Genomic DNA, 22,989 nt, shown 5'->3' on the forward strand with positions numbered 1-22,989 from the left:
TCACAAAAAACACTCACTGGACTTGAAAAACTTGATATAATTGCACTTTACACCATTCACTTCTCCACTTTTTAGTTAATCGCAACCAATTTCAACCCGATTTTTACGTTACAGCGAACGCCAATGTTTACGCCACGTGTCTGATGACGTCATTTCACTGCCAACCTTTTATATTGATATTTTCGATAATTTACTAAACAATTTCTTTGATAAATTCATGTGTATGGGGGCTCTAGGAGCATAAACAACACTCTGTAAATAATCTTGGACCTGTTTCGAGCAAGCAAATCTGGCCAAATCGCATTTTCGACGAATAATAATTCCACATTTCGCGACGGTCGCGACTTATACGTGACGCTTGGGGGCCTTCGGCCCCCTCGCGTCATGCGGGAGCCCTCTGGGCTCCCATTCTACTCTAAGAATCCCCTCGTACCTGTTTTAAGTGTGAAATGTGGGCCAAATGGTATTTTCAAACGAAATTTGCATATTTCTCGGCGGCCGATGGCACGGTCACCAGTACCGCGGCGTCATGAGATTATTGGAAATGGGAAATTTGCACAAAAAATACTCGCAGCACTTGCAAAACACAAAAATACACCTCACACTATTCACACACGACCATTTGGCACTGTTTTTCTTTGATTTTCAATGAGATGCGACGAATTCAATTCGATAAATTTTCAAAATGCAACCTGTCACAGCTTGACAGAACAACGTTAAAGTCATGGCAATCTTGTGAAAAAAAATTGAAAACGTATTTTCAGGCACTTTTCAGCCAATTTCCGCAATGAAACTCTCCCTTCCGATAAAACTTTTTGTAAATTTTCGTTTTTTATTTTGCCTCAATCTCTACATGTTGCCGTTTTTTACTTTTAGAGCGACCCAAATTTTCAGCTGAAACAATTGAAAAACCCCGACACGTTTTAGTATAGTATAACTAGTGAATGTGTGCAAATCCTATCGGATTCGTGAGGGCCATAAGAGGCATTTAAATTGAAAAAGCACCTAAGGACTCATGACACCACTTCGTTCGTACCATTTCGTGGTGTTGCTACGCGACATATTAGTATAGCGAACCCTCCAAAGTTCAGAAATTTACAATTATTCGTGTTTGATTTTGGCACGAAATGCAACTTTTAACTTAAAAAAAGTAGTAACAGCCAGGTGGTGACCGTTGTTCAGCAATGAATCAAACCTAGCGTTTTCTCTGATTGCCTATAGAGGCGCTGTCACTCTGCGTTTTTTGGGGTACAAAAATTGGAAAAAAACAATCACCCGTTTTGCACAGATTTCGTAGAAATATTCCTTTGGTTCTTTTGGTTCAGCTAGAGCGCATTAACACCGGTTTTGTGTCGTTTGTGGCGTGCTTTTTCTTGTCACGTCAAATTTGATTAATAATTTGAAGATTTTTTTGCCAAACCCTACATTAATGGGCTAGTCTCAAACAACACTTTACGATTCACCATCCCACTTTTCAAAATCAGAAAGTTTGGAAAAATTTGTATCTTAAACAGCCGTCTAAATGGCAATAACAGAATGCGTATGAATGGGTTTTGAAAGGCAAAGATGTAGCACTTACCTTTCGCAAATTGAAAAATACGTGTAAAACATTCTTTTGAACTGGTATTTTCTTGAGTCACCTCCATAAAAACAAGAGCAATTTGTGGCACATGCATGATGGGTCACGCAAACGCAACAACTCTCCCCTCGCGCGCCAGGAGAAATTTAAATTCACAAAATACGTGTTCCACTAAGCACTTTTGAACCACCCAGCACGATTAATCACTGGCTTCGTTTGATTTTCTGAGAGATCACGACACCGACGGTAACAACCTGGCTGACACAACTGTCAAAACCCAAATTCTCATCTGCCCCCTTCCAAAACCAGTAGCGATAACCAACAGTAATAGACAAAGAAAGACCTATTAACGATTTTGTGTGTGTGTAAGACAAAGCGCAACCCATTATATTTAGTATATTAATATATCATACAATATTAATTTATCAGGTATTCATTAATAAAAAAACTCGCAGCATGCGTTGAATTTTTTACGTATTTCTTAGCTAGTGTCTATGGCTAGTACACAATTTTAGCATTGTATTGTTGGTTGCCTATTAAACCAGAATTCATAATCTGATTTTTTTTTCGTTTCCGCCAGTTTCCACTGCCCGCCATTTTAACAAACAATATTTTCGAAGTTATATCCTCTTCAGAAAATAAAATTACAGTGATTGTATGCTCTACTGACTATTTTCCCGAAAGAAAATGTAAATAAACAGTTTTTTTAATCTTAGTGTTTATACTTTCCTATCCTTAAATTTATAATCCCAACTAAGTATTTAAATACTTTTAAATGCATTACTAATGTAATTGTATTTGGAATTAAATACATTTTCAAAAATTTTATTTGAATTACATTTAATTACTTTGCCAAAGTATTTGTATTTGTATTTAAATACTTCTAAGAATGTATTTTTAACAACACTGGTCAAAAGCAGCGTTCAAATTCGTGCAAAGTCTAGGCATTCTTGGTAATTTTTTATAAAAGTATGATTTCAAGCATTTGTCAACCTTTTTGAGCAAAATAACCTATCCCACCCGTTAGATCACTGGTTTAAACTTTCTTTTTCATCCCTACATAGCATCTCAAGTTTGCCGTTTTTTTTTTCACAAACATCGTCCAAAATGCTTCTCATCTGCCCCCCTCCAAAAGCAGTAGCGGTAACCGACAGGAACAAACAAAGAAAGACCTATTGACGATACTGTGTGTAAGACAGACATATATTAGTATAGTATAACTAGTATAACAAATCCTGTCGGATTTGTGGAGACTCGGATTTGTGGAGGGATTTAATTTTAATTTTATTTGTTATTTGAACATGTCATAATGTAGTTTGAGTTACTTCGGGTCGCTTCGGATTAGTACGCGTTACTTCGGATGACTTAGGGTATTTTCGGGTTGCTTAGAGATACCTACTTTTATTGCTTGGGATGGTAATGGCCACTTGAAAATATAACTGAAGATTTTTAAAAGTACAGAAAAGGTAAAAAAGTGTTGGACTGTCGAAAATTTTAATTTGGTCATTGACGAAAAATAATGTAGGACTGAACGACACTGTTAAAAAACAGTTGAGGGTACAAATTTGATTCATAAATTGGTTTAAAAAAATTCCTATCTTCATAAAATAAAAAAATGTTTAAAAACAAATTCTGAAATTAAAAAAATGTTGATCGAGATTTTTCCACAAATGGAGCAGCAAAGCTGCAGTTGTATGCAGATAAAAAAAGAAAAGTATAAATGGAAACTGTAGTTCTTAATTGTAAATATTATGATTCTACTCTAAAAATTCTCTTCTACCTATTTCGAGTGTAAAATGTGGGCAAAAGCCAAAACTTATTCAAATTTGAAAATTTTATTGTTGTTATAAAATTCAAATTAATTAATGTAACTTACTTACTTAATGTAAATTTACATAATACTTGCAGTTAATTATAATGTTTTGATTTTTCTTAATTTTATTTTGTTTGTTTGTTTTTCTTTATCTTAATTATATATTATTAATTATTAGTCTAGCGGACGGGCACAAATCCTGTCGAATTTGTGGAGGCCATTTATTTTAATTTTATTTTTAGGATCTATTTCATTTTTTTTTAATAACTGTTTAAGGACATTCTTTCAATTAAAAAAAAGTGCATTGAGACATTGGTATAATATATTGATTTTAAATGTTTTATCTTTTGAATAGTTCGTATAAGTATGTAAGTACTATAAGTACATAAAATAATTATTAGAATGTAAAAAAAATCTCTTACCTTTCTTAATTATTACCACTCTAATACTTTAATCATTATTTCAATTATTTCTTTAAGGGTAGATAATAATATTAAAATTGTGTCATTAGACAGCCAAAAGTTGTAATGTTGGTTGCTTGCTCAGTAAAACACGTTAAAGTATTTAACTGCTTACATACAAACTATATTATTTTTTTGATTGTAATTTTTAACCGTTGATGCAAATTAATAATTAATTTGACAATCAGTGTTATGAGTTCCCCAAACTTAAAAAATCAAATATTCTTTCTTAATAATTTGAAATCTATTAGACGCAGGCGTCTTAAAATTTTATAAAACACATTGAAGGATATTAAGCTGCAAAAGTCTTTTAAAAAGTGCAGAAAACTGTGACTTAAGTTTAATTTTCTAATTTACTATAAAATAAAAATATCTGCCTATAAATAAATTAACTATTGCTGCATTTTAAAAATATTTTTAATTTGTAAAAAAAATAATAAACTGCAAAATTAAAGAAAAATTGCTATATGTATAAGATAAATATATGTAGTAGTGAGTTATATCTATATATCTGTAATAGTGCCTGTGCACGGCGGCACTGTACTGTCTGGAGGGGTCGCAAAATTCTTCGAAATTTCGATTAGCGGAATTTCTGGCGACATTGACCTTTTTTCGCGTTGGTGGCTGGTAATAACATATTTTTTATTACAATATTTTATTTAATTATTATATTTCCCAACCTTACTTAAGGTAAATTATTATTATTATTCATCAAAGCGTTATTAATTAATTAATTAATTACGTTGCAAATAATTCGCATAACTTTTATATTGCATTGATACAAAGATTCGAATTTTAAAAGAAAACTCTAATAATTACGAAATTGATGTTGACAGATGTAGATAAATAAAAACAAAAAAAATTTTTTAATTAATATTTTATTTATTATTTATTATAATTATAAATATTATAAATAGTGTTTGTACCAATGCACAGTCTTTGTTTCAATCAAAGACTGCGCATTGGTACTCTTATTAGAACTTTTATTCAAATCACCAAGTTCCCGTTTCGAGTGTAAATCTAGCTAAAAATGGCATTTTCAACGAATAAAATCCCAATAAATTTTTGTTACCGGCGAGGGGTGGCATGCGGGTGGCGTTAAGTCCCGCCAACGCAGCTCGTTAGACATGCAATGCCAATTTCACAAAATACGTCCCCCAAATTCGCGCGTTTTCAACCACCCAGGGCCAATTCTCACAGTTTTCGTTCGATTTTCTTCGAAATTACATTTTTAGACCATCCGCTGACCCAAAAAACACCACCACCATCTACTAAAATGTAATTAATTTATAGCCCGACCACTCCACCTGTAAGATTTTGAATCACTCACAACCAAATACAACCCAACTGTCATCGCTTTTCTTAGACTTTTCATGTTGTTTTTTGAGGTTATGTTGATATCTTGATCACGTTAACCAACACTTGGATCTGTCATTGTTAGTGCTGCCAAATATCGTAATTAAAATTACCATATTTTTACTTTTTAAACATTTCTTTTGCAAATTCCTATAAATGGGGGTTCTTGAGGCACAAACAACACTTTACAAATCATCTTGGATCTGTTTCGAGCGCGTACGGATTTTGCACGGAAAATTCCAGATAATTCGGCTGGCTGCGGAAACGCCGGTTGTACCTGCCTAAAATTTTCACAAAAAACACTCACTGGACTTGAAAAACTTGATATAATTGCACTTTACACCATTCACTTCTCCACTTTTTAGTTAATCGCAACCAATTTCAACCCGATTTTTACGTTACAGCGAACGCCAATGTTTACGCCACGTGTCTGATGACGTCATTTCACTGCCAACCTTTTATATTGATATTTTCGATAATTTACTAAACAATTTCTTTGATAAATTCATGTGTATGGGGGCTCTAGGAGCATAAACAACACTCTGTAAATAATCTTGGACCTGTTTCGAGCAAGCAAATCTGGCCAAATCGCATTTTCGACGAATAATAATTCCACATTTCGCGACGGTCGCGACTTATACGTGACGCTTGGGGGCCTTCGGCCCCCTCACGTCATGCGGGAGCCCTCTGGGCTCCCATTCTACTCTAAGAATCCCCTCGTACCTGTTTTAAGTGTGAAATGTGGGCCAAATGGTATTTTCAAACGAAATTTGCATATTTCTCGGCGGCCGATGGCACGGTCACCAGTACCGCGGCGTCATGAGATTATTGGAAATGGGAAATTTGCACAAAAAATACTCGCAGCACTTGCAAAACACAAAAATACACCTCACACTATTCACACACGACCATTTGGCACTGTTTTTCTTTGATTTTCAATGAGATGCGACGAATTCAATTCGATAAATTTTCAAAATGCAACCTGTCACAGCTTGACAGAACAACGTTAAAGTCATGGCAATCTTGTGAAAAAAAATTGAAAACGTAATTTTCAGGCACTTTTCAGCCAATTTCCGCAATGAAACTCTCCCTTCCGATAAAACTTTTTGTAAATTTTCGTTTTTTATTTTGCCTCAATCTCTACATGTTGCCGTTTTTTACTTTTAGAGCGACCCAAATTTTCAGCTGAAACAATTGAAAAACCCCGACACGTTTTAGTATAGTATAACTAGTGAATGTGTGCAAATCCTATCGGATTCGTGAGGGCAATAATAGGCATTTAAATTGAAAAAGCACCTAAGGACTCATGACACCACTTCGTTCGTACCATTTCGTGGTGTTGCTACGCGACATATTAGTATAGCGAACCCTCCAAAGTTCAGAAATTTACAATTATTCGTGTTTGATTTTGGCACGAAATGCAACTTTTAACTTAAAAAAAGTAGTAACAGCCAGGTGGTGACCGTTGTTCAGCAATGAATCAAACCTAGCGTTTTCTCTGATTGCCTATAGAGGCGCTGTCACTCTGCGTTTTTTGGGGTACAAAAATTGGAAAAAAACAATCACCCGTTTTGCACAGATTTCGTAGAAATATTCCTTTGGTTCTTTTGGTTCAGCTAGAGCGCATTAACACCGGTTTTGTGTCGTTTGTGGCGTGCTTTTTCTTGTCACGTCAAATTTGATTAATAATTTGAAGATTTTTTTGCCAAACTCTACATTAATGGGCTAGTCTCAAACAACACTTTACGATTCACCATCCCACTTTTCAAAATCAGAAAGTTTGGAAAAATTTGTATCTTAAACAGCCGTCTAAATGGCAATAACAGAATGCGTATGAATGGGTTTTGAAAGGCAAAGATGTAGCACTTACCTTTCGCAAATTGAAAAATACGTGTAAAACATTCTTTTGAACCGGTATTTTCTTGAGTCACCTCCATAAAAACAAGAGCAATTTGTGGCACATGCATGATGGGTCACGCAAACGCAACAACTCTCCCCTCGCGCGCCAGGAGAAATTTAAATTCACAAAATACGTGTTCCACTAAGCACTTTTGAACCACCCAGCACGATTAATCACTGGCTTCGTTTGATTTTCTGAGAGATCACGACACCGACGGTAACAACCTGGCTGACACAACTGTCAAAACCCAAATTCTCATCTGCCCCCTTCCAAAACCAGTAGCGATAACCAACAGTAATAGACAAAGAAAGACCTATTAACGATTTTGTGTGTGTGTAAGACAAAGCGCAACCCATTATATTTAGTATATTAATATATCATACAATATTAATTTATCAGGTATTCATTAATAAAAAAACTCGCAGCATGCGTTGAATTTTTTACGTATTTCTTAGCTAGTGTCTATGGCTAGTACACAATTTTAGCATTGTATTGTTGGTTGCCTATTAAACCAGAATTCATAATCTGATTTTTTTTTCGTTTCCGCCAGTTTCCACTGCCCGCCATTTTAACAAACAATATTTTCGAAGTTATATCCTCTTCAGAAAATAAAATTACAGTGATTGTATGCTCTACTGACTATTTTCCCGAAAGAAAATGTAAATAAACAGTTTTTTTAATCTTAGTGTTTATACTTTCCTATCCTTAAATTTATAATCCCAACTAAGTATTTAAATACTTTTAAATGCATTACTAATGTAATTGTATTTGGAATTAAATACATTTTCAAAAATTTTATTTGAATTACATTTAATTACTTTGCCAAAGTATTTGTATTTGTATTTAAATACTTCTAAGAATGTATTTTTAACAACACTGGTCAAAAGCAGCGTTCAAATTCGTGCAAAGTCTAGGCATTCTTGGTAATTTTTTATAAAAGTATGATTTCAAGCATTTGTCAACCTTTTTGAGCAAAATAACCTATCCCACCCGTTAGATCACTGGTTTAAACTTTCTTTTTCATCCCTACATAGTATCTCAAGTTTGCCGTTTTTTTTTTCACAAACATCGTCCAAAATGCTTCTCATCTGCCCCCCTCCAAAAGCAGTAGCGGTAACCGACAGGAACAAACAAAGAAAGACCTATTGACGATACTGTGTGTAAGACAGACATATATTGGTATAGTATAACTAGTATAACAAATCCTGTCGGATTTGTGGAGACTCGGATTTGTGGAGGGATTTAATTTTAATTTTATTTGTTATTTGAACATGTCATAATGTAGTTTGAGTTACTTCGGGTCGCTTCGGATTAGTACGCGTTACTTCGGATGACTTAGGGTATTTTCGGGTTGCTTAGAGATACCTACTTTTATTGCTTGGGATGGTAATGGCCACTTGAAAATATAACTGAAGATTTTTAAAAGTACAGAAAAGGTAAAAAAGTGTTGGACTGTCGAAAATTTTAATTTGGTCATTGACGAAAAATAATGTCGGAATGAACGACACTGTTAAAAAACAGTTGAGGGTACAAATTTGATTCATAAATTGGTTTAAAAAAATTCCTATCTTCATAAAATAAAAAAATGTTTAAAAACAAATTCTGAAATTAAAAAAATGTTGATCGAGATTTTTCCACAAATGGAGCAGCAAAGCTGCAGTTGTATGCAGATAAAAAAAGAAAAGTATAAATGGAAACTGTAGTTCTTAATTGTAAATATTATGATTCTACTCTAAAAATTCTCTTCTACCTATTTCGAGTGTAAAATGTGGGCAGAAGCCAAAACTTATTCAAATTTGAAAATTTTATTGTTGTTATAAAATTCAAATTAATTAATGTAACTTACTTACTTAATGTAAATTTACATAATACTTGCAGTTAATTATAATGTTTTGATTTTTCTTAATTTTATTTTGTTTGTTTGTTTTTCTTTATCTTAATTATATATTATTAATTATTAGTCTAGCGGACGGGCACAAATCCAGTCGAATTTGTGGAGGCCATTTATTTTAATTTTATTTTTAGGATCTATTTCATTTTTTTTTAATAACTGTTTAAGGACATTCTTTCAATTAAAAAAAAAGTGCATTGAGACATTGGTATAATATATTGATTTTAAATGTTTTATCTTTTGAATAGTTCGTATAAGTATGTAAGTACTATAAGTACATAAAATAATTATTAGAATGTAAAAAAAATCTCTTACCTTTCTTAATTATTACCACTCTAATACTTTAATCATTATTTCAATTATTTCTTTAAGGGTAGATAATAATATTAAAATTGTGTCATTAGACAGCCAAAAGTTGTAATGTTGGTTGCTTGCTCAGTAAAACACGTTAAAGTATTTAACTGCTTACATACAAACTATATTATTTTTTTGATTGTAATTTTTAACCGTTGATGCAAATTAATAATTAATTTGACAATCAGTGTTATGAGTTCCCCAAAATTAAAAAATCAAATATTCTTTCTTAATAATTTGAAATCTATTAGACGCAGGCGTCTTAAAATTTTATAAAACACATTGAAGGATATTAAGCTGCAAAAGTCTTTTAAAAAGTGCAGAAAACTGTGACTTAAGTTTAATTTTCTAATTTACTATAAAATAAAAATATCTGCCTATAAATAAATTAACTATTGCTGCATTTTAAAAATATTTTTAATTTGTAAAAAAAATAATAAACTGCAAAATTAAAGAAAAATTGCTTTAATATGTATAAGATAAATATATGTAGTAGTGAGTTATATCTATATATCTGTAATAGTGCCTGTGCACGGCGGCACTGTACTGTCTGGAGGGGTCGCAAAATTCTTCAAAATTTCGATTAGCGGAATTTCTGGCGACATTGACCTTTTTTCACGTTGGTGGCTGGTAATAACATATTTTTTATTACAATATTTTATTTAATTATTATATTTCCCAACCTTACTTAAGGTAAATTATTATTATTATTCATCAAAGCGTTATTAATTAATTAATAATTACGTTGCAAATAATTCGCATAACTTTTATATTGCATTGATACAAAGATTCGAATTTTAAAAGAAAACTCTAATAATTACGAAATTGATGTTGACAGATGTAGATAAATAAAAACAAAAAAATTTTTTAATTAATATTTTATTTATTATTAATTATAATTATAAATATTATAAATAGTGTTTGTACCAATGCACAGTCTTTGTTTCAATCAAAGACTGCGCATTGGTACTCTTATTAGAACTTTTATTCAAATCACCAAGTTCCCGTTTCGAGTGTAAATCTAGCTAAAAATGGCATTTTCAACGAATAAAATCCCAATAAATTTTTGTTACCGGCGAGGGGTGGCATGCGGGTGGCGTTAAGTCCCGCCAACGCAGCTCGTTAGACATGCAATGCCAATTTCACAAAATACGTCCCCCAAATTCGCGCGTTTTCAACCACCCAGGGCCAATTCTCACAGTTTTCGTTCGATTTTCTTCGAAATTACATTTTTAGACCATCCGCTGACCCAAAAAACACCACCCCCATCCACTAAAATGTAATTAATTTATAGCCCGACCACTCCACCTGTAAGACTTTGAATCACTCACAACCAAATACAACCCAACTGTCATCGCTTTTCTTAGACTTTTCATGTTGTTTTTTGAGGTTATGTTGATATCTTGATCACGTTAACCAACACTTGGATCTGTCATTGTTAGTGCTGCCAAATATCGTAATTAAAATTACCATATTTTTACTTTTTAAACATTTCTTTTGCAAATTCCTATAAATGGGGGTTCTTGAGGCACAAACAACACTTTACAAATCATCTTGGATCTGTTTCGAGCGCGTACGGATTTTGCACGGAAAATTCCAGATAATTCGGCTGGCTGCGGAAACGCCGGTTGTACCTGCCTAAAATTTTCACAAAAAACACTCACTGGACTTGAAAAACTTGATATAATTGCACTTTACACCATTCACTTCTCCACTTTTTAGTTAATCGCAACCAATTTGAACCCGATTTTTACGTTACAGCGAACGCCAATGTTTACGCCACGTGTCTGATGACGTCATTTCACTGCCAACCTTTTATATTGATATCAGAGAACAGAGAGAAGCGACGCGCAACGTTTGTCCCATAAGCAAAGCATTGAAAACGAGTGAACACGAGTAAATGACGGTTGAGGGCACGATGTCCTTGAAATTATTTGAAACGGTTTAAAAAATGTGGTGGCAGTCCTGAAGTTACTAAGAGATAGACATTAAAGTTACTAAAGTGCAGTTTTGTAATGACAGGTAAACATAACCTAATATTAGAATTTAAACCGGCACCAAGCTAACCTTACAATAGATAAATATTTAATAATTGTTAGTTGCTTAGTTTAGTTAAATGTGGAAGTGTAAAAAGTGAAAGGGGTGTGGTATCAATAAGACTAAATGAAAAGAACATTTATAATAGATGATTTATTAACATACATACAACAAGGGAAGCTACATACGAAGCAATTTGTTTTGATAAATAAATGACCCATGCCACCCTATGCTATGGACCTATGGTTACGTAAGTATACATCATTCTTTGTTAAGATTATAATACAACCTTGAATACAACCAGAGAACGACGATAATACAATTAACAAAGGTTACAAATGTGAAAAAATAATGAGGCGGCGTTCTTTTTTAGATTTAGTTTTTTGCAGAGTATTGTGTGACTTCACACAAAGGAAAAGTCGCATCCTTACAAACAGACCCCGTACGTAGTCTAAAGGAAAGTTTTTGCAGGGATGTGAGAATGGAATTTTGCTTAATTCGGTAAGTATTTGAAAACCAACCCGGGCCCCAGTGGAATAACGTTCAAAAAGGCCGTTGGAGAACTGGTGTTCCAACTGGGCAATGTAATACACAAAATTAGTTGCAGGCATTGTTAGATTACCAAAATCTGAGCTTTCATCTAAATTTTTGTAGTGACAGAATAAGGTATCTTCGGAAATAGTTTGGCAGGCCTGTGCATATTGTTCACAACTAGTGCATGAATGGCGCTGCAAGCATTTTTGCATTAAGTATCCGGAAATGTATCTTAAAATATTTTGCTCCGGCAACTCCAAGGAACGGTAATCTGTGGAATCTACTTGTAAGCGTTGGTCTAGGGTAGCGCTGGTATCAATTACATTTATAATTTTTTTAGATTTAAGGGGGCCAGAATCTAGAGCAGTCAAAACAGTTGCTAAATCTGGCATGCAATTGCCGGTTGTGGGTGGTAATAAGAATTTTGTGCAGAACAATTTTCTGAATGCCCAAACGAACTGTATTGGTGTGGGGTTTATACAATTGCCACTTTGTTTTCGCACCGTTCCGAAAAAATTTTCTAGAAAATCTTGATTTAAGCGCCTTGTGGGTAAGGGTTGGCTTAGAGATCCGTGAAGCTGCATCACTCCTTTAATTGTTACCTGCCAACATGCCATCGATTTAATACGACGAGTTACGTCCGCGTTTCTGTCATCAACGACAGCAGTTGTTTTAAAAAAGTGCAGCATTTTTTCAAGGTGGTTTTTTTGCAATTCTGATCCTACAAAAGCAGATTTAAAGGACTCTACATTTGTTACCAAGGTTGTTGAGTTCAAAATGTCAAACAGGTTATTAACGTTACTTATAAATGTAATTGTAGCCAACGCTGCAGTTGATAGCAGTCCTAGAGACATCTCGGTTTCCATACCAGATGCCACGGTGTGGCTAAACAACTGGGTGGCAAATTTAACCTTCATCTTGTCAAACTGGCCAGGACTTATGTGAACCGACTGCAGTTTAGGAGCAAATTTGAAAGTACGTTTTTGATCATGTTCAAAAAATGCACGTACAAATACGTGGTCGATTATTTGCCCGTTACCCAACCGGAAGCGATATTTTAAAAAATTGTTTCGTAGGGCTTTGATGAGATGGCACACATCAAAAATGTAAAAAATGCGATCTGTACATATACCCTTACAATAAAAATAGGGTGTTTCGGGCGTCACGTTTAAGCTCGCAGCGACCTGCTGAAAATTGGTGCCCAAGTCTGAAATGACCGCTTTCACTTGGAGGCCGATAGCGTACAACTTGTTGATAACAGCAAACAGTAATGTTTGCAATTCCCTAGCATTACACTGTGTATTAACAAATACATAAGCTAGTGCCTGCTTCCAATTATCAAAAATACCGCGCGCCATTATTGTTAGAACATTATTGGCAGGCTTGTATTCTTTGCCATCTACTTGGTGAAAGCCCACGATTTGATCTTTGCTTACATCATAATACAAATTTGCTTTTAAGCTCATCTCGTCCATACAAATAACACACTGCCGGGCTTCTGCATTTAAATTCAAGACCTTCAGCCGCAACATTTCAAACACGGTCTCATCTATTCCCGGTTCTATCCGTATTTTAGAAGTAAATCGTTGCAACGTTCTGATGCTTGGTAGCATAAAAGTGGTAAGTAAAAATTTATAGGCCATTGGCGACATAAATAAAATTGTAAGAGCGAATTGTTTAAATTCATCGCTGTATCTTTTTTGCGAAGTAGCCTTACGGTTTAAATCGACTTGACATTTAATAAAAGTTGAAATATTTTTTGGAAGTAATTTATCACATAGTTGTTTAAAGGTTTCCACCTCGTTCTGCCTCTCCAGCATCTCTACCTCCGCACCTACGGGCTCTGTTGTCTGCGACGCCTGCCGCAGTTTTCGTCTGAGGGCTTGCTTCCGTGGAGAATTACTCGATAACGCTGTCCCAGTTTGTGTTGCGACACTTTTTCCGGTCGGTGATGCAAATTGCTGCTCATGCACAGATGTGGAAGGCCCGGCCTCTTCTTGTGGCGGCGGGGTGGCAGCTACTTCTTCCCTGCTGGTTCCCGGAAGCACACAGGAACTTTGCTCTGTAAATATGTATAGATATATTAATTATTTCTATTAATTTTTTTTAGTGATGTGACAGATATCATAATACACCAGTATTTGGATCATTTGTACCTGACTCTTTCTGGTGAGGGATTGCGTCTCCACGAAGGGCCTTTTTTTGAGGATGTGTGAACATGTTGTCTGCAAAATGATCTGCACATAGACGGAAATTGCCGTGGTCCTTCATTTCACGGGTTAACAAGTCTACTCGCCCACTTGCAGTGGCCCATATTTTGAACCTGCATAAAAATTATGCGTATAAATCGTAATATGTGGGGCATTCCACGCCAAATCGGACGGTTTGAGAAATTTTTTGTTTTGATTTCCTCAATTTTGTGATATGTTTTAGTACCCCTTAAGGTAGCATTTTTGGTAAATTTTGAGATTTTTTTGATTACCCGTTCAAAAGATATCGACTTTCTAAAAAAATTGCTGTTTTTTTAGATTTTTGGGCATAATTTCTGCAAAAATGGTTCAAATTTAACCATTTTTTTTTAACATTTGGGTTTTTAAATGGCCTTTATAGAAAAACATTTAAAAAAAACTTTTTCAAGATTGTTTCATAATGATTTTTTTATGTTAGATTTTAATTCGAGTTTTAAAATTTTTTTATATCCTTCGCTTTTTTCAAAATTTTTTATTTTAAACTTCTATTTATATCTCAATTTTTAATCCCGGTTCGGTAATGGGATCTCAAAATTAGATTTTTTTTAATTATTAAAAATAAAAAAAATATTTTTTCGTAAATTATTTTACGTATTTTTGATTTTTGAAATTGTACACGCATTTTTTAAGTATTATAAATAAATTTTAATACTGTTTCATTATTATTATTAAGTGTTTAAAGTCAATAAATACCAATTAACTTTATTGGTAAATACAATTACCACTGTCATTTTCATTTAAGGGGTACTAACACATCACAAAATTGAGGAAATAAAAAAAAAATATTCTCAAACCGTCCGATTTGGCGTGGAATGCCCCATGTACATTCAAAACGATTTTATATTAATGAGACCGCACTGTAATTAATTGTGTAAATCTTGTCGGTACATTTTTTATGTATCTATTTTTAGAGTAACTTACCTTTTTGCTTCTTTTGGGAAACGAAAGAAGCTTTTATTTCCATCCGCAGTAGAATTTGTGCACCCCGCAGCACTACACAGGCGTCTTTTAGGCATTCTAATTGTCTTTTTTCAATTGCACTATCACTAATATGTATACTACACTAAAGGCTACGTAACTAAATCTAAGAATAATATTAATGCACTATATACTATATACAAAAAAAGTCAAAAAGTTCCAAACTAAAAAAAGCCACAAAATTCGCAAATCTACAAAATCGTACTGTACTCGCACTGATCTGCTTTGCGAATGCTTATTACTTTCTGCGTAGTGCAGATTCTGCATTTTTTAAGTGTTAATGTAAACATAACTTTGCACTTCATAAGTGCCCGCACGTGTGTTCTAATATTTACGGAAACTTTCTTTTTATAATTATTACTTTTGGGCTTAGTTGTAAATTTTTTAAATGTAATAATTTACGTTTCAGCTATTACCAAATATATTTTTACATACCTTTGAAGAGTTTTTAATAGCTACTTAGTTATTTCACTAAGTAATATGTACCTACCTTTTTTTTTGTCAGAATAATGAGGCTTCTCCTATAACTTTTTTAAAATCATTGCAACAGGTTTTTATCAAAAACCAATTGCAGTTATTCCACAGCAAAAAAAATTATATGCTTTCAGCGTTACCACCATTTTTTAGAATCAGCTCAACATTGCAATTTATTAATTTTTTTCTTGGGTTAATGAACAACTTTTCATTTTTATCTTTTTATTCATTAAATTACAATAACATTCAATTAAAAAAGCAGCATTGTAGCGAGATAATGACTATTCCAATATACATGCTTATTTCAAATCGCGCGCCTCAAAAAGTTCGTTGAGGGCGCCCCCCACTTTTTAGTCGTGTTCACGAATTCTCTGTCCGCGTCGCTTCTCCTCTGTTCTCTGTTGATATTTTCGATAATTTACTAAACAATTTCTTTGATAAATTCATGTGTATGGGGGCTCTAGGAGCATAAACAACACTCTGTAAATAATCTTGGACCTGTTTCGAGCAAGCAAATCTGGCCAAATCGCATTTTCGACGAATAATAATTCCACATTTCGCGACGGTCGCGACTTATACGTGACGCTTGGGGGCCTTCGGCCCCCTCGCGTTATGCGGGAGCCCTCTGGGCTCCCATTTTACTCTAAGAATCCCCTCGTACCTGTTTTAAGTGTGAAATGTGGGCCAAATGGTAATTTCAAACGAAATTTGCATATTTCTCGGCGGCCGATGGCACGGTCACCAGTACCGCGGCGTCATGAGATTATTGGAAATGGGAAATTTGCACAAAAAATACTCGCAGCACTTGCAAAACACAAAAATACACCTCACACTATTCACACACGACCATTTGGCACTGTTTTTCTTTGATTTTCAATGAGATGCGACGAATTCAATTCGATAAATTTTCAAAATGCAACCTGTCACAGCTTGACAGAACAACGTTAAAGTCATGGCAATCTTGTGAAAAAAAATTGAAAACGTATTTTCAGGCACTTTTCAGCCAATTTCCGCAATGAAACTCTCCCTTCCGATAAAACTTTTTGTAAATTTTCGTTTTTTATTTTGCCTCAATCTCTACATGTTGCCGTTTTTTACTTTTAGAGCGACCCAAATTTTCAGCTGAAACAATTGAAAAACCCCGACACGTTTTAGTATAGTATAACTAGTGAATGTGTGCAAATCCTATCGGATTCGTGAGGGCCATAAGAGGCATTTAAATTGAAAAAGCACCTAAGGACTCATGACACCACTTCGTTCGTACCATTTCGTGGTGTTGCTACGCGACATATTAGTATAGCGAACCCTCCAAAGTTCAGAAATTTACAATTATTCGTGTTTGATTTTGGCTCGAAATGCAACTTTTAACTTAAAAAAAGTAGTAACAGCCAGGTGGTGACCGTTGTTCAGCAATGAATCAAACCTAGCGTTTTCTCTGATTGCCTATAGAGGCGCTGTCACTCTGCGTTTTTTGGGGTCCAAAATTGGAAAAAAACAATCACCCGTTTTCCACAGATTTCGTAGAAATATTCCTTTGGTTCTTTTGGTTCAGCTAGAGCGCATTAACACCGGTTTTGTGTCGTTTGTGGCGTGCTTTTTCTTGTCACGTCAAATTTGATTAATAATTTGAAGATTTTTTTGCCAAACTCTACATTAATGGGCTAGTCTCAAACAACACTTTACGATTCACCATCCCACTTTTCAAAATCAGAAAGTTTGGAAAAATTTGTATCTTAAACAGCCGTCTAAATGGCAATAACAGAATGCGTATGAATGGGTTTTGAAAGGCAAAGATGTAGCACTTACCTTTCGCAAATTGAAAAATACGTGTAAAACATTCTTTTGAACCGGTATTTTCTTGAGTCACCTCCATAAAAACAAGAGCAATTTGTGGCACATGCATGATGGGTCACGCAAACGCAACAACTCTCCCCTCGCGCGCCAGGAGAAATTTAAATTCACAAAATACGTGTTCCACTAAGCACTTTTGAACCACCCAGCACGATTAATCACTGGCTTCGTTTGATTTTCTGAGAGATCACGACACCGACGGTAACAACCTGGCTGACACAACTGTCAAAACCCAAATTCTCATCTGCCCCCTTCCAAAACCAGTAGCGATAACCAACAGTAATAGACAAAGAAAGACCTATTAACGATTTTGTGTGTGTGTAAGACAAAGCGCAACCCATTATATTTAGTATATTAATATATCATACAATATTAATTTATCAGGTATTCATTAATAAAAAAACTCGCAGCATGCGTTGAATTTTTTACGTATTTCTTAGCTAGTGTCTATGGCTAGTACACAATTTTAGCATTGTATTGTTGGTTGCCTATTAAACCAGAATTCATAATCTGATTTTTTTTTCGTTTCCGCCAGTTTCCACCAAAACGAGCTTGGTTTTCATGTGATTTTCTGTGGTTGTTGCTTGTTTTTCAAACATAAAAAAACAGTATTTTTCAGTACTAAACTATTCTTGATTTGTAATCATGGTGTATACCAGTGTACAAAAAGCCTTTTTGTTGGAAAGTTATTTTCGAAATGGAGAGAAAGTGAACGGTGTTTAGAAATATTCAATTCAACCGTGCCTGGAGAAGTTTCGAGAAGCTTCTCGTGAGGTTGTTGAGGTTGTTATTGTCTATGAAGAATTTAAAAACACTCTTCACCGAAATGTCAACTTGTTTCGTGGAACTGCGTCCACCTCGCGTAATGAAGGTAGTGGAAGACCAACTGAGCGAACAGAAGAAGTTATTCACGCTACACAGGAAATTTTGGAGCAAGACCCAAAAACATCGATTAAACATCTGTCTCAACAAGTTGAACTTTCTGTTGGTACTTGCCATAAACTTCTACGATTTTCTACGATTTACATGTGTACCCGTATAGTGTCCAATCTGTCCAAGAGTTACAACCTGTGGATTTCCCTAGGAGATTACAGTATTGTCAGTGGGTTTTGGATGACATTGCAAATAACAATAAACTTTTGGAAAAAACTTACTTCACGGACAAAGCATGGTTTCATCTGGCTGGCTACACGAATTCACGAAACATGAGAATTTGGGCAACAGAACATCCTCATGAAGTTGTGGAAGAACCTCTTTGTCCAGAAAAAATAGGTGTTTGGGCAGCTATCAGCAAAAGAAGAATTGTCGGTCCAATTTTCTTCCAAGGTTGAGTGCTTTTTCGTAATGTTAGGGTTAAAACTACAGTTTTATGTACTTTTCAAGAACATTAACTGCAGTACGTTATCGCGAAGAAATTCTTACGCCTTTTATCGAAGAACTTCACGATGATGAATTACGAAAGGTTTGTTTCCACAAGATGGTGCAACAGCGCATTGCACAGCAGAAACTTTAGACTTTTTGAGAATGTTTTTTGATGACAGAATAATTAGTAGGAATACAGCAAATGATTATTAACGCCTTGCGACTTTTATCTTTGGCCACGCATTAAAAATCCAATTTTTATTACACCATTTCCAACTATTGATGAATTAAGACGACGCATTCAACAGAAAATTGATGAAATTAACGAAAATCCGCTTGAACTGAGTAATGTGTTAAACAGTGTTCGAAGGCGTTTTGTTATGTGTGTTGAGCAACAAGGAAGACATTTCCAGTTTTTATATCTAATAAATAAATATTTTTACGAAAATGTGTTATTTTTTAATTGTCAAAAAGTAAGGTTATGAAATCTTTCAATTTGACAAGTAAGTGCACGAATTAATCATAGACATACAAAACAATTGTTTTTAATTTCAAAGCACTTTAGAGATTTTTTTTAAATGAACACTTGATATAAACTCCGATCACTTTTGTAATATTAAACAAATCGCATCAACTTGAAAATTTTGGCATTGTAAGTTGCGTCATTTACCGTGAATTTAGGCTTTCAAAATTAGGTTATGTTATACGTCAGTGTCAGATTGTTAGATTTTTTAAATGGAAATCCTGCAAAGTACGTTAAGTTTTCTGCTAGTAAGAAATACTTTTTAGGCATTCTAAAGATATCTGATTACGTTATTTGCACTTTCAGCCGATAAAAGGAAAATTTAGACGTTCATAAAGCTAATTCACCCAAACTTACTAACAGACAAAACGTTACGAAAACCATAAAATATAACAAAATAATTAGTTATTGTTCTTCCGAAATGGCAGAAACCTTGTAAGAAGTAAGTAGAGAAATCTTTTCACTGTGGTTTATCTTAATTTGTGAGCCGTAGATTCATTTATACTGTCAATGTTAAAAATCACAATGTTAAAAATAACCATTGTCAGTGGTTGTAGAGCGTCATAGCGTGGCCCCATGCCAATTCGAGAGAGTTATACAAACAGAAATAGGGGATAATTACTTCCAGAATTAGATTATATTAACTATGCGTGTTAAGGTCAAGTTTGTCTTTTAATGGAAATTCAGGAACCCATTGGTTAGCACCAGTTAAGTTTCTTACTAGTAAAAAGTAGTCGCTTTATGTATTTGCGGTTTCAGCTACATAAAGAAAGAAAAATGCGGACACCCGAAAAACTGCTTCAACAAAGTTATGTGAAATCTTAGTTTATAGTCAAAACTATAAACTGTCTATGAGGGCATCCAGTACCGTAGTCAAAACGTAACGAAAAATGTAACAAATTTTAATAACTATGAAAATTAATTGAAAACCAATCAATGTGCTGTGTTCTGTTCTGTCGAAAATATGTATGTGCATAATACAATCGATAATAGTTAATAATTATTTACAGGTCAGTTCTTTTAGATAGAGGATTATAACGATTATAATGGAGCACAAAAGTAGTAAAAACTGAGTAGAGACAAAGAATCTGATGAAGTTGTTTATGCTCTTGGACTTGTTGGTAACATAACCCTTCTAAATTGTTGTATTGTGATAACAATTATTATTTGGACGTAGTCTTTAAATAGTGAGTTTGTGCAAAACTTTTTGTATGTTTATAACGTACGTTAAAACTTTTTTTTCTTAGGAATGTGTTAATCTAGGCAATACGATATCGAGTAAAAAGCTCATAATGTAACGAAGTTTGTAACATTTGTGATGCGCAAACTCATTAATATCACCTAATATGTTTTCAATGGGCTAGAAATAGAAATAGGATGTAAATGAATAACAAATTAAATAATTGTTCTACTTTGTCTTTCCCCGTTGTTGCGTCAGCGTGTATATTGTAGAAGGTCTTAGCATGCCCCCATGCCAACTCTATAGGATTGTACTGGCAGCGATAGGGGGTAGCCTAAGAGCCATGTTGTCGTAGGATTTCGTCAATTACATATGTTTTTGTTGTCGGTCTAAATGTCTTTATTATTGTATATAATTGTTTTTTTGTCATGTCGTTGTCAAAGTTAATGTTACGTCTTTTCAACCATTCCTGCATCTCACTTTTTTTGGAGGAAAATGATGGCTGTTTTTAAACAATGTGCGGGTTTATAGACAAATAAAACACTATCTCACTTTGAGTATTTTATTTGGATCCGTTCGTTACAACGGTGATCGACTAACTGACTAATTTCGATAGAATATCGCTAAATCGTCATTAACAAAAAGCATCAGGTGATCGCAAAAGGCGAACACACAAAGAAAGCATATCAGTTAGGTAACGTATTAACAAAAACTAATGAGTAAGTACAGTAAGTAAATCCGTAACAACAGGCATGGGATGATATGGAGCACTGTCCATAATAAGAACGCATTTTCCTCCAATCTCGGTGAGAGCAGGTAATAATTGATTTGTCGTCCACAGGGACGGCCGGGACACCGGGAAATTTCCCGGTGGGCCGGTGCGGTTTGAGCCGCTGCGGGTCGGCCGATGAGAGATTTGATTTTTTTTAAGTTGAAAATAAAAATTGTTTTTGTCTAATGTTAATATCTATGTGCAGAAACGAATATATTCGCTAGTTCATGATTCACAACTCCCGTGTTTACAATTACAGCCGTCGGCATCAGCGTCTTGATCTTGGAATTGATAAGACTCAATGGACATTGGATACGACTAAATAATTATACTTTTCGCAGAACAATTTTATTTGTTTTTTCATTCTGTCAGGCTGGTAGGGGTAACACTTTTCATTTCGATTCTGCAATTCAATTTAACTAAATGTGATTCTGTGTCGAATAAATAAAAACATACATATACTTCTAAACTTTTACTATTTTTCATCATAATGCAAAATGCAAAACGATGTAAAGGTGGTGCAGAAAAAGAAAGGGACCACAAAAAACGGCGAATGCAAGAAGAGGCAAAGAAGTATAAAACTCTTAATGAAATATTCAAAAGTAATTCTTCTCAGAATAAGGTTGAAGTTGAAGTTGCTGTGCCATCGTGCAGTGCCGTGCTATCATGTAGTGCCGTGCCATCGTGTAGTGCCCCAGCCTCTAATGATACGAAAGATATTGACGTTCAAGTAGAAGAAGGGGAAGAAATCGGTAAGTACATTGTTGTTTTTTTTTAGAGAAATTTAAATTATAAAATAACCCAACTACAAAAAAGACATGTGTTAACAGCAGAGAGAGTCCCTATTTCTTTGTGAAAAATAATAAAATTATCACATTTTTTGACACACCTTATCTTTTAAAAAATACCCGAAATTGTCTTGCAAAATATAATATTGGATATATTGATCATGATGGTGTAAAAAAAGTGGCAAAATGGTCTCACATTGTTGACACTTATAATATTGATAAAACCCGACGTTTTCCAATGTTGTACAAATTACGTGACCGCCATTTAGATATTGCCAATCCAAGTAATCGGGTTTTAAAGATGAAGGTCTCTGTTGCTGCAAAAACTTTAAGCCATACACTGGCCAGTGCGATTGAAACAGCGATTTCTGCTGCAGGTATAACAAGTGAAGCCATTAACACAGCAATATTTATCAGCGATGTAAACGATTTATTTGACAGTATGAACAGTAATCTGCCTTATTCAAGTAATGGTAACAAATTGCAATGTGCTGTTGAGTGCCTTCTTTGAAGATGAGTAGTAAATGAACAATATTTCTTGAATATGTTTATTAAAACTAACACTACACTAGAACATGAAGAGATTGAGATTCAGATTCATATTTCTTATTCTAACTGCCTGTATATATATACCTTGTTATCAGTCTTGATATCAACAAGGTTTGGGGATGCATGAGTCAGCATGACTTAGTCATTTTGGATCATAACATCCCTCCCCCCTTGAAATTGTTCATTTTTGTTGCAATATAAAAAAATGAATGAATACAAAAAAAATAAAAATAAAATGATACAATATCGGAAGTTTAAAGTACATAATTAACAGAAAAAAAACAAGCACGCATCGCATTTATGTTAAAATTAATTATAAAAGAAAATTTTGCAATTCT

The 22,989-nt window shown here is 34.3% G+C and overlaps 3 long non-coding RNA genes across 14 annotated transcripts; 2 read left to right on the plus strand and 1 right to left on the minus strand.

Annotated features, from left to right (window-relative positions):
- Window positions 1-4,775: 4,775 nt before the first annotated feature.
- Window positions 4,776-6,240, minus strand: LOC135267889 (uncharacterized). Its single transcript, XR_010336264.1, has 3 exons — window positions 5,184-6,240; window positions 4,926-5,124; window positions 4,776-4,877 (listed from the first exon to the last, which is right to left on the minus strand). It is a non-coding gene; the product is annotated as an uncharacterized LOC135267889 (long non-coding RNA).
- Window positions 6,241-11,499: 5,259 nt separating this feature from the next.
- On the plus strand, window positions 11,500-15,588 carry LOC135267887 (uncharacterized). 9 transcript variants are annotated; one of them, XR_010336258.1, is made up of 8 exons: window positions 11,500-11,641; window positions 11,696-11,722; window positions 11,781-12,211; window positions 12,266-12,687; window positions 12,746-12,900; window positions 13,002-13,545; window positions 13,717-13,989; window positions 14,036-15,588. It is a non-coding gene; the product is annotated as an uncharacterized LOC135267887 (long non-coding RNA). The 9 variants fall into 9 exon arrangements; XR_010336261.1 differs by lacking the exon at window positions 11,696-11,722 and having other exon boundaries at window positions 11,501-11,641; window positions 11,781-11,892; window positions 11,993-12,211; XR_010336262.1 differs by lacking the exon at window positions 11,696-11,722 and having other exon boundaries at window positions 11,501-11,641; window positions 11,781-11,892; window positions 11,999-12,211.
- A 3,753-nt stretch (window positions 15,589-19,341) lies between these two features.
- On the plus strand, window positions 19,342-21,773 carry LOC107399023 (uncharacterized). 4 transcript variants are annotated; one of them, XR_010336267.1, is made up of 5 exons: window positions 19,342-19,610; window positions 19,669-19,804; window positions 19,856-20,074; window positions 20,122-20,328; window positions 20,373-21,773. It is a non-coding gene; the product is annotated as an uncharacterized LOC107399023 (long non-coding RNA). The 4 variants fall into 4 exon arrangements; XR_010336268.1 differs by having other exon boundaries at window positions 20,387-21,773; XR_010336269.1 differs by having other exon boundaries at window positions 19,343-19,590; window positions 20,122-21,773.
- The last annotated feature ends 1,216 nt before the right edge of the window (window positions 21,774-22,989 follow it).

The sequence above is a fragment of the Tribolium castaneum genome, unplaced genomic scaffold, assembly GCF_031307605.1.
Source record: "Tribolium castaneum strain GA2 unplaced genomic scaffold, icTriCast1.1 ptg000129l, whole genome shotgun sequence".
Taxonomy (NCBI): Eukaryota; Metazoa; Arthropoda; class Insecta; order Coleoptera; family Tenebrionidae; genus Tribolium; species Tribolium castaneum.